Source organism: Engystomops pustulosus, chromosome 4 (assembly GCF_040894005.1).
Source record: "Engystomops pustulosus chromosome 4, aEngPut4.maternal, whole genome shotgun sequence".
Taxonomy (NCBI): domain Eukaryota; kingdom Metazoa; phylum Chordata; class Amphibia; order Anura; family Leptodactylidae; genus Engystomops; species Engystomops pustulosus.
Window position 1 is genome coordinate 202,360,850 of NC_092414.1, and position 14,673 is coordinate 202,375,522.

The 14,673-nt window shown below is 43.0% G+C and overlaps 3 non-coding genes across 3 annotated transcripts; 2 read left to right on the forward strand and 1 right to left on the reverse strand.

Annotated features, from left to right (window-relative positions):
- The first annotated feature begins 2,882 nt into the window (after nt 1–2,882).
- On the forward strand, nt 2,883–2,955 carry TRNAK-CUU (transfer RNA lysine (anticodon CUU)). Its single transcript has one exon. It is a non-coding gene; the product is annotated as a tRNA-Lys (tRNA).
- Nucleotides 2,956–3,381: 426 nt separating this feature from the next.
- On the reverse strand, nt 3,382–3,455 carry TRNAN-GUU (transfer RNA asparagine (anticodon GUU)). The gene has a single exon. It is a non-coding gene; the product is annotated as a tRNA-Asn (tRNA).
- Nucleotides 3,456–6,980: 3,525 nt separating this feature from the next.
- On the forward strand, nt 6,981–7,053 carry TRNAM-CAU (transfer RNA methionine (anticodon CAU)). The gene has a single exon. It is a non-coding gene; the product is annotated as a tRNA-Met (tRNA).
- The last annotated feature ends 7,620 nt before the right edge of the window (nt 7,054–14,673 follow it).

Here is a 14,673-nt window from a genome sequence, read left to right on the forward strand (position 1 = left end):
CGCAATGCGTTTTGTAAACGGAAACGTTTACAGTGATGTAATTAGGCACATCACCTCTCCTCAGCTGTTGTATATGCGTTTAAAATGAAATGAAAACGCAGGTCAAAACGCAACATGTGAACGCGCCCTGAGGCTGCATGAGGTAGCTAGAAGGCACCAACATGGTGGATGGAATGGATACAACTGTGGGGGAGGGACATGAATGATAATCACTAATAATAATAATCACTGCTTTGCCTTTAAGAACTTTGCTTTCCTCTGAGTGAGTGAGGTGAAGGTTGTAACTCACTGACATAAAGATAACACACCCCAGACAGGAACGTCACATTGTGGCCGCTCATTATGCGGCTCCGTTTCTGGCAGACATGGACATGATACCAGACGGGGATTTGTAAGACATTGGGCTTTGTCAGGAGAGAGCCGCTCTTATCGGCTACTTTTGGGTAGTGTTACCTTTGGTGAGAGATTGTTGACTGCCCCATGTCTTCTAACAACACACCGAGGCTGCGTTCACACGCTGCGTTTGGTCCTGCACTTTCATTGCATAGGACCATTGCGTTTTCCATAAGGGCGCGGTCACACGGTGCGTTGTGGTTCCATTTTCATTGGGATTTTATATGCATTACAACATCGGTGATAAGGTGATTTGCCTAATTATATTATTGTTAACATTTGTGTTTACAAAACGCAGTGTAAACACAATGTTAACACTTGTTAACAATGCATTTACATTTTGTACAAAAACGGGACATGTGGCTTAGGGCGCGTTCACACGTTCCGCTAGCGCACAGTGGGCGGGGCTCGGGCCAATCGCATATGCGTTTCCCGGGAAACGCATGCGATTAATAACCCGATCGCATGCGTTTCTCTGGAAACACATATGCGATCGCCCCTGTGCATAACGCGACGCTAGCGGATCGCGTGAACGTGCCCTCAGGGTGAAGACACACATGGCGTTTTTGGGCCGTTTTTGGGCCGTTTTTACTAAGTGCGTTTTCAGATCGTTAAAAACGCATGCGTTAAAAAACGCATCCGTTTTTTAAAAACGCATGCGTTTTTTGAAAACGCATGCGGTTTTGTCCGTTTTTCCGAAATTGCGCAATGAAAAACGCATGCGTTTTTAACTATCTGAAAACGCACTTAGTAAAAACGGGCCAAAAACGGCCCAAAAACGCCATGTGTGTCTTCACCCTAAGGGCGCGTTCACACGTTGCGCTTTAGTTGCGTTTTCATTGCGTTTTAAAACACATTACAACAGCTGAGATGAGGTGATTTGCCTAATTACATTACTGTTAACATTTCCGTTTAAAAAACGCAATTTCAAAGCAGGGGGTGCATCATTAAACCTCACGTCCCCGCTAGCCTAGCATAAACTTTATTGACCGAATATGTTAATTTAATTAAGCGGCTACCGGGGCGTGGAGTAGCCGGACACGAGGCTACACGGCGCGGCTACTCCACGCCCCAGTAGCTGCTTTCCCCCGCCTACCCTGTGATCTTCGGCGCGCAGCTCCTGGCAGCTGCGCGCCCTCGTCCGAGAAGCCGGAGTTCTGCGCATGCGCAGTAACTCCGGCCTCGTTCCCGAGATCGCGCATCTTGGCCGGAGTTACTGCGCATGCGCAGAACTCCGGCTTCTCGGACGAGGGCGCGCAGCTGCCAGGAGCTGCGCGCCGAAGATCACAGGGTAGGCGGGGGAAAGCAGCTACTGGGGCGTGGAGTAGCCGCGCCGTGTAGCCTCGTGTCCGGCTACTCCACGCCCCGGTAGCCGCTTAATTAAATTAACATATTCGTAATACGTAAAATGGTGTAAAAGTCGTGTTTCGGACATTTTGGCGCTATTTTCCGTTATGCGGTTCACCGTCAGCAATAACCATTTTTATATTTTGATAGATCAGGCATCTTGAGACGCGGCGATACCTAATGTGTCTGTGATTTTTACTGTTTATTATGTTTTATATCAGTTCTAGGGAATGTATTTTTACTTTTTCAATTATTTTTGAAACTTTTTTGATTTTTTTGTTTTTTTTACTATTTTTTTTAGACCCTCTAGGGTACATTAAGCCTTGATGGTCTGATCGTTCCTCCCATATACTGCAATACGACTGTTTCACAGTATATGGCATTTCTGCACAACATACATTACAATGAGCCTCTGGCTCATTGAAACGAATCTTCAGGGCGCGTTCACACATTGCGCTTTGGTTGCATTTTCATTGCTTTTTAAAACGTATGACAACAGCTGAGATGAGGTGATTTGCCTAATTACATTACTGTTAATGTTTGCGTTTACAAAACGCATGTGTTAATGCATTGTTAACGCATGTGTTAACAACGTGTTAGCGTATGCGTTTTGTTAACACACGCGTTAACATAGCGTTAACAAATCTAAATAGTAATGTAATTAGGCAAATCCCCTCTCCTCAGCTGTTGTAATGCGTTTTAAAACGCAATGAAAACGCAACCAAAGCACACCGTGTGAACGCGCCCTCAGGGACCAGACAGCCTCGGGTCTGACAAAGACCCGAGGGTATCATGGCAACCGATCATTGCCGCCAATGACGTTTGGGGGAGCGACGATTGGATCCAAGATGCGGCACTTACGCGCCGCCATCCTTTAGATACCGCGGGCATCGTAAGAGTTAATAGCCACAAACGGCGCAATCACCAACCACAGTTATTAGCGATCGTGAGCCCTCTTCATACACTCCCCGCTCCTCTGCACTGCAGTTTCGGCGCAGAGCATCAAAGGGTTACTATTTCAAATGTATAAAAGACCAAACTTTCCTACTGAAAAACTCCCTGCAAAAACATAAATGAATTCACTGCTGAGGCAGTTTTGGTCACTGTGTACATAATCCGGTCTTTGGCAGCTAAAATCAGCAGCCCGGCTAGCTCAGTCGGTAGAGCATGAGACTCTTAATCTCAGGGTCGTGGGTTCGAGCCCCACGTTGGGCGAAGCTTTTTCTTATTTTAAACTTATTTCTCTTGTCAACTAACACTGTGCTTCTTACTCCCTCCGTCTTTATACCTTCTTAAAATTACATTTTTTATGTAAAACAGTGCATTTACAGATTAAAAAAAAATTCATGAAAATAACAAATCAGTCTAAATGAATATAGGGGCAGAGCTCCACAAAAAAAAAAAATTGGTACATTGATAACAATGTTCTATTTAATCCCACCAGTACCTTATTAAAATTACATTTTAATGTAAAACTTTATATAAAAGGATATTATGTTTTTAAAAAAGCATGCTTGAGTCTGATTACATATAGGGACAGAACTCCATAAAAAATTGCATACATTTCACACAATAAGAGATCAACACTGTTCCAAGTTTATCAGATACATGGTATATATCATAGCTATGCAAAAAGACTAGCGTCCCTGGGTGGGCTCGAACCACCAACCTTTCGGTTAACAGCCGAACGCGCTAACCGATTGCGCCACAGAGACAGCTGAGATCCCAGTAGTTCTATGTATTGTGCTAACCTTCAGACAAACCAGTGCAGCGATCACATGGCTCATTCTCTGTGAAGATACTTCTAAGCTAATTGTACAGAATGAGGACACTACGTGTATAATATCCTCCAAGCCTGTGATTCCTCTGCTGGAGACTGCAGCACAAGCACATGGCAAGTAGAAGCAGAAGACCCAGGTGCTGGGGTGCAAGCTGGACCTGAGCCATTGTAGCTGGACCTGAGCCACTATAGCTGCACCTGAGCCATTGTAGCTGGACCTGAGCCAGTGTAGCTGTACCTGAGCCATTATACAGGAACAATCTTCTGTTGCAGGTTTAATCACTCCCCAGTAGTTTATAGTATAATAACGCTGAGCAGCTTTGGCATGTGTGGATATGGATGAGTGGGAGGCAGTAATGTGATGTTGCTGGTATGACTTGCTGTACTGTAGAGTTGTGGGCACGCTGGATAATTGATCCTGTTATAGCAGAATTATCAGGCTTCTCCAGTAGGATGATGTCAGCCAATGTCATGTACAGGGTGATGTAAGACAAGTAATGTCATGTGCTGGGCTACACTGCACACTGATCCTCCTATCCATAGATTCCCCACTATACAAGCAGGGAGCAGAGTGGCGCAGCGGAAGCGTGCTGGGCCCATAACCCAGAGGTCGATGGATCGAAACCATCCTCTGCTAGGTGAATTTTTTTTTACATTTTTGCAATTATTATTTTTTTTTTTTCTAAACAATATTCTTTACTTAATGTATATGTCTCTTTACATGATTATCACACAGTCATTTACTATAGTAGCATGCATAATAGTCATGCATGTCATGTTTCATTATGGGACTGCGAGACAATGCAAATCCACGTGTAAATGTGATGTTCTTAAGCCCCAATATCAGGAAATGCAGGAAACAGCAATCGGCCGACATCTCAAAATTTTTTACACAAATTCAAATTGTGGCAATGTACTGGATGTTAACCCTTTCCTGACAATGTCCTTTTTTGATTTTACATTTCCGTTTTTTTCATTCCCCTTGCTTAAAAGACCTTAACTTTTTTATTTTTCCGTGGATGGAGCTTTAGAAAGGCTTGTTTTCTGCGTAACCAATAGTGGCAGGATTTTATATTCCATAGCATGTACTGAGAAGACGTGAACTTGTTGAAAAAACTTTTATGCTCCATGTTATTTTGCGCTTTGACTGTGCACTACATGTTAGAGCTCCACTTTATTCTTTGGGTCGGTGCGATTACATGGATACTAAATTTATTATATAGGTTTTATTTGGTTAAAAAAAATAAAAATCTTTTGCACAAAAAACATTCTTCATTGTGCCATATAAACTTAAAATTAACCCCTTTAACGACCTGGACCCTTTTTTGTTTTTTCCTTTCCATTTTCCATTCCCCCCTTCAAAAATCTATCACTTTTTTATTTTTCAATGTAAAGAGCTGTGTGGCGGCTTGTTTGCAATTCATAGTGACTGTATTTATTTTTTCATGCCCTGTACTGGGAAGTGGGAAAAAAATTCCAAATGCAGAGTAAATGGTTAAAAAACGCATTTGCGCCGTTTTCTTGTGAGCTTGGATTTTACGGATTTCATTGTGCGCCGCAGATGTCTACTTTATTCTTTGGGTCGGTGCGATCACGGGGATAACAAATTTGTATAGGTTTTATAATGTTTTCGTGCATTTAGAAAAATTAAAACCTCCTGCACAATTTTTTTTATTTTGCCATCTTCTGTCGCTAATAACTTTTTCATACATTGGTGTACGGAGCTGTGGGTGGTGTCATTTAGTGCGACTTTTGATGATGTTTTCAATGCTACCATTTTTAGGACTATACAACCTTTTATTGCTACCATTTTGCTGACAATAAGGCGTTTTGATCACTTTCTATAAAAAAATTATGCGTTGCAAAGTAACAAAAAAAATTGGCATTTCAGACATTTGGGCACTATTTCCATTATGGGGTTCACTGCCGGGAATAACCATTTTTATGCATTGATAGATACAATGTTTTGGGACACGGTGATACCTAACATGTTTATGATTTTTATTATCTTTTTTACTTTTATGTCAGTTCTAGGTAAGGGGGGATTTGTACTTTTATTTTTTTTATTATTATTTTTTATATTTTTAAACTTTTTAAAATGTATTCTTTTTTTACCGTGTTTCTCGGCTCCCTACGATACTTTAACCTTAGGGAGTCTGATTTGGCAGCCATGGAGCCCTGTTTTAGGGTCCTGGCTGGCATAGCAACCGACCAAAGTCAACCGATGATGTCACAGTTGCGTTGCTCAGATCTGGAACGCGTGACAGCACTTAAAGGGGTTATTTGAGACTTTATAAAAAACAAAGGTGGCCAGGAGGGGGCTGCTTAAAAAAATAAACATATACTTACCTCCCGTGTCCTGTAAACAAACCTGGGCATGGAACCCGCGTGGCATTAAGCTTCAAGCCGGCCAAGGTGGCCACGTGCTTACATGTGACACGTACTGGAGAAATAGCAGCATGGGACGCCCATGTTTATTTTTTTAAGCAGCCCCCTCCCGGCAACCTTGGTGTTTTTATAGAACCTTGGAAACCCCTTTAAGAGGTCAACACCCGTGATCGGTGCCAGCATAATTCAGCTAACATCTGCTGTGTGCGTAGTGGGCTAAGCCAGCTCTGTACACCTTTAGGGTGATGCCACACATGGCGTTTTGAATCCGTTTTTGGTCCGTTTTTAAGCACTCTGTTAAAAAACGCATGGGTTTGAAAACACATCCATTTTTGACAGGTTTTCCAAATTTGCGCAATTAAAAACAGACAAAAACGGATGCGTTTCCAAAAAACACATGCATTTTTAACGGACTGCTTAAAATTGGACCAAAAACGGTTTCAAAACGCCATGTGGGGCATCACCCTTACTCGACATGTGACGTATCCATCCACTTCGGCACCACACACCTATTAGCCGGCCAATCCGCTGCCACAACATGCACATGCACGAGGCTGAACTAAATGCACATTCATGAAGATAAAACAGAACTTGGTGGACCAGCTTTTTGCAGTTCTAACTGTACGCCAAAAAAAGGGTTGGTAAACTAGAAGTTGAGTAACCAAAAAAAAGTGAGTGCCGGAAAAGCAGCAATAGTGTGTCACAAACACTTAATATGTATGGTGCACAAGGGACAGCAAAGAAAAAATAAACGCCAAAAGATGTCAATAAAAATTGTCCCCCAATGAGTTTTTGTTTTCACATGTGCAAACGGTTGCGCAATGTGGAATATGTAATAATTATGGTATTGCTTTTTTGTACGTCTTTGTATATTTTTGCATGTGTTTTTTATACACTGAAGTATATGGAATGTGAAAATCTGCATCAAACCTGAACCATGATGTTTCTGATCAGGTGAATGCACAGCACTTCCAAGATAAAAAAATCTCATTCTCCACAGTAGCTGCTCCTGAAGGTCACTTTGATCTGTAGATCACAGTGACACCAAATTTTCCAAACAAAAACTGCAGTTGCCTCGTTAGCGCAGTAGGTAGCGCGTCAGTCTCATAATCTGAAGGTCGTGAGTTCGATCCTCACACGGGGCACAAGGTGTTTTTTTTTTATATTTTTCTTCTTTTTTTGCTAGGACAAGACCAAGTAAACAAAATTTTCAAAAATCATTTAAAGAAAGGTATGAGATTAGATGATGAAAAATTGGACAACAGGGTCAAAGTGGGAGCAGGTTGTATCACTTAGGTTATGTTAGATTTTTGCTATCAATTAGCATCATTTAAGTAATGTTAGTTTTTTGTTGTGGATTTGTGCAATTGGAAAATTTGCAACTGTTTTTGAAATGCAATAACCTATTGCGATTTTTCACACATCTAAGAATGGGAGATGCTCCGTCCTATTTCTTTTAAATTGCATTTCGAAATGCATTGCGTACACAGCGTGTGAACACAGCCTTAATGGACTGATGGAGATCGCCATGTACATGTCTGTAAGCCAAGGTCACACATGAAAGAGTCAGAGGAATTTTACACAGAGTGAAATCAAATGTGGCCAATATTTTTGAGGCTATCTCATGTAGACAAATAGGGCTTTCAGCAATTAAAGCATTGTGCTAGCGCCGCAGTTATGCAGTTCTAATGTAAATGCAGTTCTATTGGTACATGTAACGGCAACCTGAATTTTCCATTGAATATAGCCTAAAGCAGTGTTCCCAAACCACCGGTTTGTGGCCCAAAACGGGGCCATGGAACATCTGATTCCGGGCCACTGGCTATCTCTGTAAAAGCAAAAAAAAAAACAATACTCACCTTCGGCATTCCCCTGGAGCAGTCTTCTCTTGCTGTACTTAATTTCCATGTTAATTAACACCTCTATTGACGGTGAGTGTCATGATGATCACATCGTATCTGCCGACAATAGAACCATGCATTAAAGGATTTCCACCAGGATAAGGATTGTAAACCAAGCACACTGACATACTGGTGTGTGCCCCCTCTGGTAGGATCTGCTCTTCTTTTCTATGCCCTGGTTTTTACAAAAAAGGCTTTTAAAATTATGCAAATAAGCATTGGGGGCTCTGGGTGTCAATTGGGGGCTCATAGGTGTCAATGGAGCCTAAAGCCCCTCAGGCTAATTTGCATAGTTTGTAAAGCCTTTTTTTTCTTAAAAATCAGGGCATAGAAGATTTAAGAAGATTGGATCCTGCTCGAGGGGGCACACACCAGTATGTCAGCGTGTTTGGTTTATAATCCTGGTGGTAGATGTCCTTTAATGTTGAAGTGAAGTGAAGGAAGAGAAGACTGCTGCATGGGAATGAGGAAGGTGAGTATTTTTTTTATATATAGAGTTTGGTTGGGAAATGGGATATTGAAAGCAAGAGGGTGGTGGCAACCAAAGGAAAGGGGACTTTAAAGGGGACATGCTACAGGAAATGGGACAATAAAAGCGGGGGGTGCTTCTTCGGGAAATGGGACAACATAAGCTAGGAACACAGGGAGTTATGGTGGGGCATGCAAACATACACTAGACCACATCCCCCCACCTACTGGTCCACGGAGAAAATTTATGTTTACAGCCGGTCACTGGGTAAAAAAAGGTTTGGGGCCACTGCCCTAAAGCATCTTATATGGCAGATTATCAGTATTACTGAAAGGCTAAAGTTATATATTTAGGAGAAATGATGTGGCTTTGGCACTCTCAGTCGAGTAACATAATTCCAGTGAAATGTGTGTGATATTTTTGAAATGTGTTGACCTTCCGCAATAAAAAATAAAATAAAAAATTGTGGAATTGTGGAAAAGTAAAAAAAAAAAAAAAACAATATTTCACTGTAAATTCTCAAAAGGGATTAGCTTTAAATAACAGCAGGAGAAAAATTGGAGAATAGTGAAATTGCTAAACACAAAAAGTGGTGCCATCAGCAAATATACTTCCCCTTTGTCTCAGTACTATAAGTTCCCCACAATAGTAATCCAAGCAACCGCATAAACAACAAGGCATAAGAAAGAAGTAAGGTTATTCAAAAGAAAAACCACAGAGCCAAACAGTCAAAACAAAACATCAGGGGTACAAAGAACAAAGGAGTCCATGGAAACGGAGACCAACCGCTACCTCCTCTCTATGGGGGCAGAATGCATGAGCCTCCTGCTGTTCCAGTTGGCCGTTAGTAACATATCTGCCTCCTTAAAAGGAATATGTCTCAGAATTTGTCCACCCCAAACCATCACCATTGCATTATCGGTGTAGGACCCCAGGCCAAGCTAAATATAATACATACACCAGACCAAGCAATATAGAATAACAATACTACAGACCACAGAGCAGACAATAAATACAGGACTCAAACCAGTCAATATTACAGGGAATTACCTAAAGCAGATAAAAAAGGGTCTCCCACCAACGGGTCCCCACCCACTCATAGCAGACGCATATGAGAGACGCCAAGAGCAGATAATAATAATACAGAAGACCCTTGTACCCAAATACTAGACCCGAATACAGACACTAATACAGGAGACCCCATAACAGGCACTAATACAGGAGACTCCCATAACAGGAACTAATACAGGAGACTCCCAAAGAAAGCACTAATACAGGAGACTCCCAGAGTAGATACTAATATAGGAGACCCCCCAGAGCAGGCACTAATATTGGGGAACCAAGAGCACACTCTAATACAGGAGAATTAGAGACAGGCAAATTTTTAAAACATTTGATTCGCTGAGATCGGCGAATCAAATCATGGCGAATCACCTGTAGGGTTCTATAGAACATTGTGCCATGCTTAAATATGCATAGGGAGCGTGGTTTGGTCTTCAAACAATGCTGTGTTTTAGTATGACATGCACATGACAGCCGCCGCTCTTAGAATCGCTTCACTCTTCATTTCCATGGCACTTACAGGTAACGTCTGTGCCAGCTCAAAAGGACTGAGCTGAGGGCCAAGATCCCACTATAACATCAAAGAGTGCACTCTTTTTACACTGACATCAGATGATTCCATAGATTATGACAGAACCTGTTCTGTTAAACGCAGATACATGTAGTGGAGAGGGTCTCGGCAGTAATTTTGCATTGACGCCACTGATCATTTTGCCCTTTATTTTGTCCGTCAGTGTCCGCTTTCAATCGGTCAATAATCCATCAGTATTGCTAAAGCCAAAAACAAACAGGAGTTGATCCAAAACAGAGATGACCAGTAAATGGGATATTTGCATGTTGTCTGTGTTCTGTATCCACTCCTGCTTTGGCTATCAATCCTGAAGCTTTTCTGAAGGGGAAAACCAAACATAGTGGCAATGTCATAGAGTGGTGGAGGGTGAAAACAGCATTATGGAAATCACAGGGTGTTCCAGGGAGACATTGGTCAGTTGGCAGCAGCAGGTAGGTTGCAGCGCGTGGCACAATGACAATTTATGGAGGTGGCAGCAACATCGTAGGCCACAGAGTGGCAGAATGACAGAGTGTGGAGGTGGCGGCAGCAGCATCATGACGTCAGAGAGTGGCACAATGACTAATTCTGGAGCTGGCAGCAATATGGTAGGCCACAGAGTGGCACAATGACAGAGTGTAGAGGTGGCAGCAGCAGCAGCAGGAGGTCAGAGAGTGGCACAATGACAATTTCTGGTGGTGGCAGCAACATGGTAGGCCACAGAGTGGCACAATGACAAAGTGTGGAGGTGCCGGCAGCAGCAGCAGGAGGTCAGAAAGTGGCACATTAACAGAGCATGGAAATGGTTGACAATTCCAGTCCCTGCTAAATATGGTAAGAGGCAAATGGAGCAACTGGCAGAAGATGTGTGGCATCAGGCGTGTGGCAGCATCAGAATAGTGGCTGAGGCAGGTAGTTAGAATCCAGACTCATTTCTCAACGTTTGGTGGAGGACTTGCTCCTGGGCCACCCCAACTAAGGGTTGTATCTGATGAATCCACAGACTCTTGGCTGGGGTTGTCAGATGTCATTTGGGAGGAAGTGGATGACCCAGTCAACCAATCGAGAACCTTTGGGTTGTTCATCAACACACTGCCTCTAGATGACACTGGCAGTTCTGGCTTCACAGAGTCACCCCTGCCGCGACGTCCCCTTACTGTGATGCGACCCGTGCCTGCTCCACCTGCCACCTCTCTGTCTGACATATTGGTTAATCAACTATGTTGATTTGACACAGATTTCTTGATATCAAATTTAGCAAGAAATACAGAGCCCCAAAAACTGACACCCTGGACTTTGAGCAAAAATCACTCCATCAACTATGTGGATTTGACACGGATTTATTGATATCTACTTTAGCAACAAAAAACAATTGAAATTTGGGGTATACAGATCCCCCAAAACGGACACCCTGGACTTTGAGAAAAAATCACTCCATCAGCTACTGAGTACAAGCAGCTGGATGCTACAGACAGCACATGCAGTGTGAAATGACGGGGTTGCAAATGGCCGTCTGTTTTTATAGGGCTGTGACATCACATAAGCCTGCCGGTCACTGATTGGCTTACCTGTCTGCACATGTGATCGAGGGTGTTCCTTTCTCCTTCCCAGAGTTCTCTGCCCCATGCAATACATTGTGCTCGCAGGATTTTGCTAATAAATGGGGGGGGGGAGAGAATTATTCCCAGGAATCACTGTAAACTCTGGATTCATGCCAAACCAAAATTTTCCTGAGATTCTAAACTTTGTTAGAATCAATTTGCCCATCTCTAGTGTTAATACATGAGACCCCAGAGCAGGGACTAATATAGAATGTCACAGGTGTCCCCGCGATCCATGTCTCGGATGGCGCTGCCCCCTGACCTCATCACCAAACTCACCTCTCCATACTCCTGCTCACGTCCGGCCTGGTCCGCGCACGCCTCCCCCCTCTCTAGGGCGTGCACGCGCCGACACTCTAGGATTTAAAGGGCCAGTGCATCGCTGATTGGTGCTGGCACTCCCAGGTTTCCTTAAAGGCACGATGTTCCCAGAATTCCCTCCCGGATCTTTGAGCTACCTAGCCTAAGAGAAAGCTTCCTGTAAGTTCCTGTACCTGTTCCTTGTCTGCCTTGCCTGTATTCCTGTTGTGACCTCGGACCTGACCTCTGCATCTCCGCCACCTGCCCTGACTATGTGCCTGTGTCTGACATTGAGCCTGGACTCCGATTCTGTACCTCTACCTCGGCTGCCACCGCAGGCTTTTTGCACCTGTGGAACGACCTGGTGGCACCCTACCGCAGCAAGACCATCCCGCTTTGCAGCGGGCTCTGGTGAAAAAAAGGTGCCACTTAGACTCCGGTCCCAGGTACCGGCTAGTACCACCTCCCGCGGTGGTCCAACTTATCCCCTCCTTGTACAATGACCTCTATATAGATAACACTGACCCATCATTACATCACTACTGACAATAGAGGATGTCACATCTTATCTCCCTCCCTTCCCTGTACAATGACCTCTATATAGATAACACTGACCCATCATTACATCACTACTGACAATAGATGATGTCACAGCTTATCTCCTCCTCCTCCCTGTACAATGACCTCTATATAGATAACACTGACCCATCATTACATCACTACTGATAATAGATGATGTCACAGCTTATCTCCTCCCCCTCCCTGTACAATGACCTCTATATAGATAACACTGACCCATCATTACATCACTACTGGCAATAGATGATGTCACAGCTTATCTTCTCCCCCTGCCTGTTCAATGACCTCTATATAGATAACACTGACCCATCATTACATCACTACTGACAATAGATGATGTCACAGCTTATCTCCTCCTCCTCCCTGTACAATGACCTCTATATAGATAACACTGACCCATCATTACATCACTACTGACAATAGATGATGTCACAGCTTATCTCCTCCCCCTGCCTGTTCAATGACCTCTATATAGATAACACTGACCCATCTTTACATCACTACTGACAATAGATGATGTCACAGCTTATCTCCTCCTCCTCCCTGTACAATGACCTCTATGTAGATAACACTGACCCATCATTACATCACTACTGACAATAGATGATGTCACAGCTTATCCCCTCCCCCCCTGTACAATGACCTCTATATAGATAACACTGCCCCATCATTACATCACTACTGACAATAGATGATGTCATAGCTTATCTCCTCCTCCCTGTACAATGACCTCTATATAGATAACACTGACCCATCATTACATCACTACTGACAATAGATGATGTCACAGATTATCTCCTCCTCCTCCCTGTACAATGACCTCTATATAGATAACACTGACCCATCATTACATCACTACTGACAATAGATGATGTCACAGCTTATCACCTCCCCATCCCTGTACAATGATCTCTATATAGATAACACTGACCCATCATTACATCACTACTGACAATAGATGATGTCACAGCTTATCACCTCCCCATCCCTGTACAATGATCTCTATATAGATAACACTGACCCATCATTACATCACTACTGACAATAGATGATGTCACAGCTTATCTCCTCCTCCTCCCTGTACAATGACCTCTATATAGATAACACTGACCCATCATTACATCACTACTGATAATAGATGATGTCACAGCTTATCTCCTCCCCCTCCCTGTACAATGACCTCTATATAGATAACACTGACCCATCATTACATCACTACTGGCAATAGATGATGTCACAGCTTATCTCCTCCCCCTGCCTGTTCAATGACCTCTATATAGATAACACTGACCCATCATTACATCACTACTGACAATAGATGATGTCACAGCTTATCTCCTCCTCCTCCCTGTACAATGACCTCTATATAGATAACACTGACCCATCATTACATCACTACTGACAATAGATGATGTCACAGCTTATCTCCTCCCCCTGCCTGTTCAATGACCTCTTTATAGATAACACTGACCCATCTTTACATCACTACTGACAATAGATGATGTCACAGCTTATCTCCTCCTCCTCCCTGTACAATGACCTCTATGTAGATAACACTGACTCATCATTACATCACTACTGACAATAGAGGATGTCACAGCTTATCCCCTCCCCCCCTGTACAATGACCTCTATATAGATAACACTGACCTATCATTACATCACTACTGACAATAGATGATGTCATAGCTTATCTCCTCCTCCCTGTACAATGACCTCTATATAGATAACACTGACCCATCATTACATCACTACTGACAATAGATGATGTCACAGCTTATCTCCTCCTCCTCCCTGTACAATGACCTCTATATAGATAACATTGACCCATCATTACATCACTACTGACAATAGATGATGTCACAGCTTATCACCTCCCCATCCCTGTACAATGATCTCTATATAGATAACACTGACCCATCATTACATCACTACTGACAATAGATGATGTCACATCTTATCTCCCTCCCTTCCCTGTACAATGACCTCTATATAGATAACACTGACCCATCATTACATCACTACTGACAACAGATGATGTCACAGCTTATCTCCTCCCCCTCCCTGTACAACGACCTCTATACAGATAACTCTCACCCATTATTACACAGGATTTATAATGTAATATGGAGAAGGGAGGCTAGGACCACCTACTTGACAGTACAAAACCTAATTTCATAGAGTGTGTTGTAACAAAAAAAAATATTGCTAAGGAACGGTGTGACCGTAGGAGCTACACCTGTTACAGGATGTATCTTTATAGTCAATGGAAGTAGTGAAAGGTCCTTTTTGAGTCCCATCCAA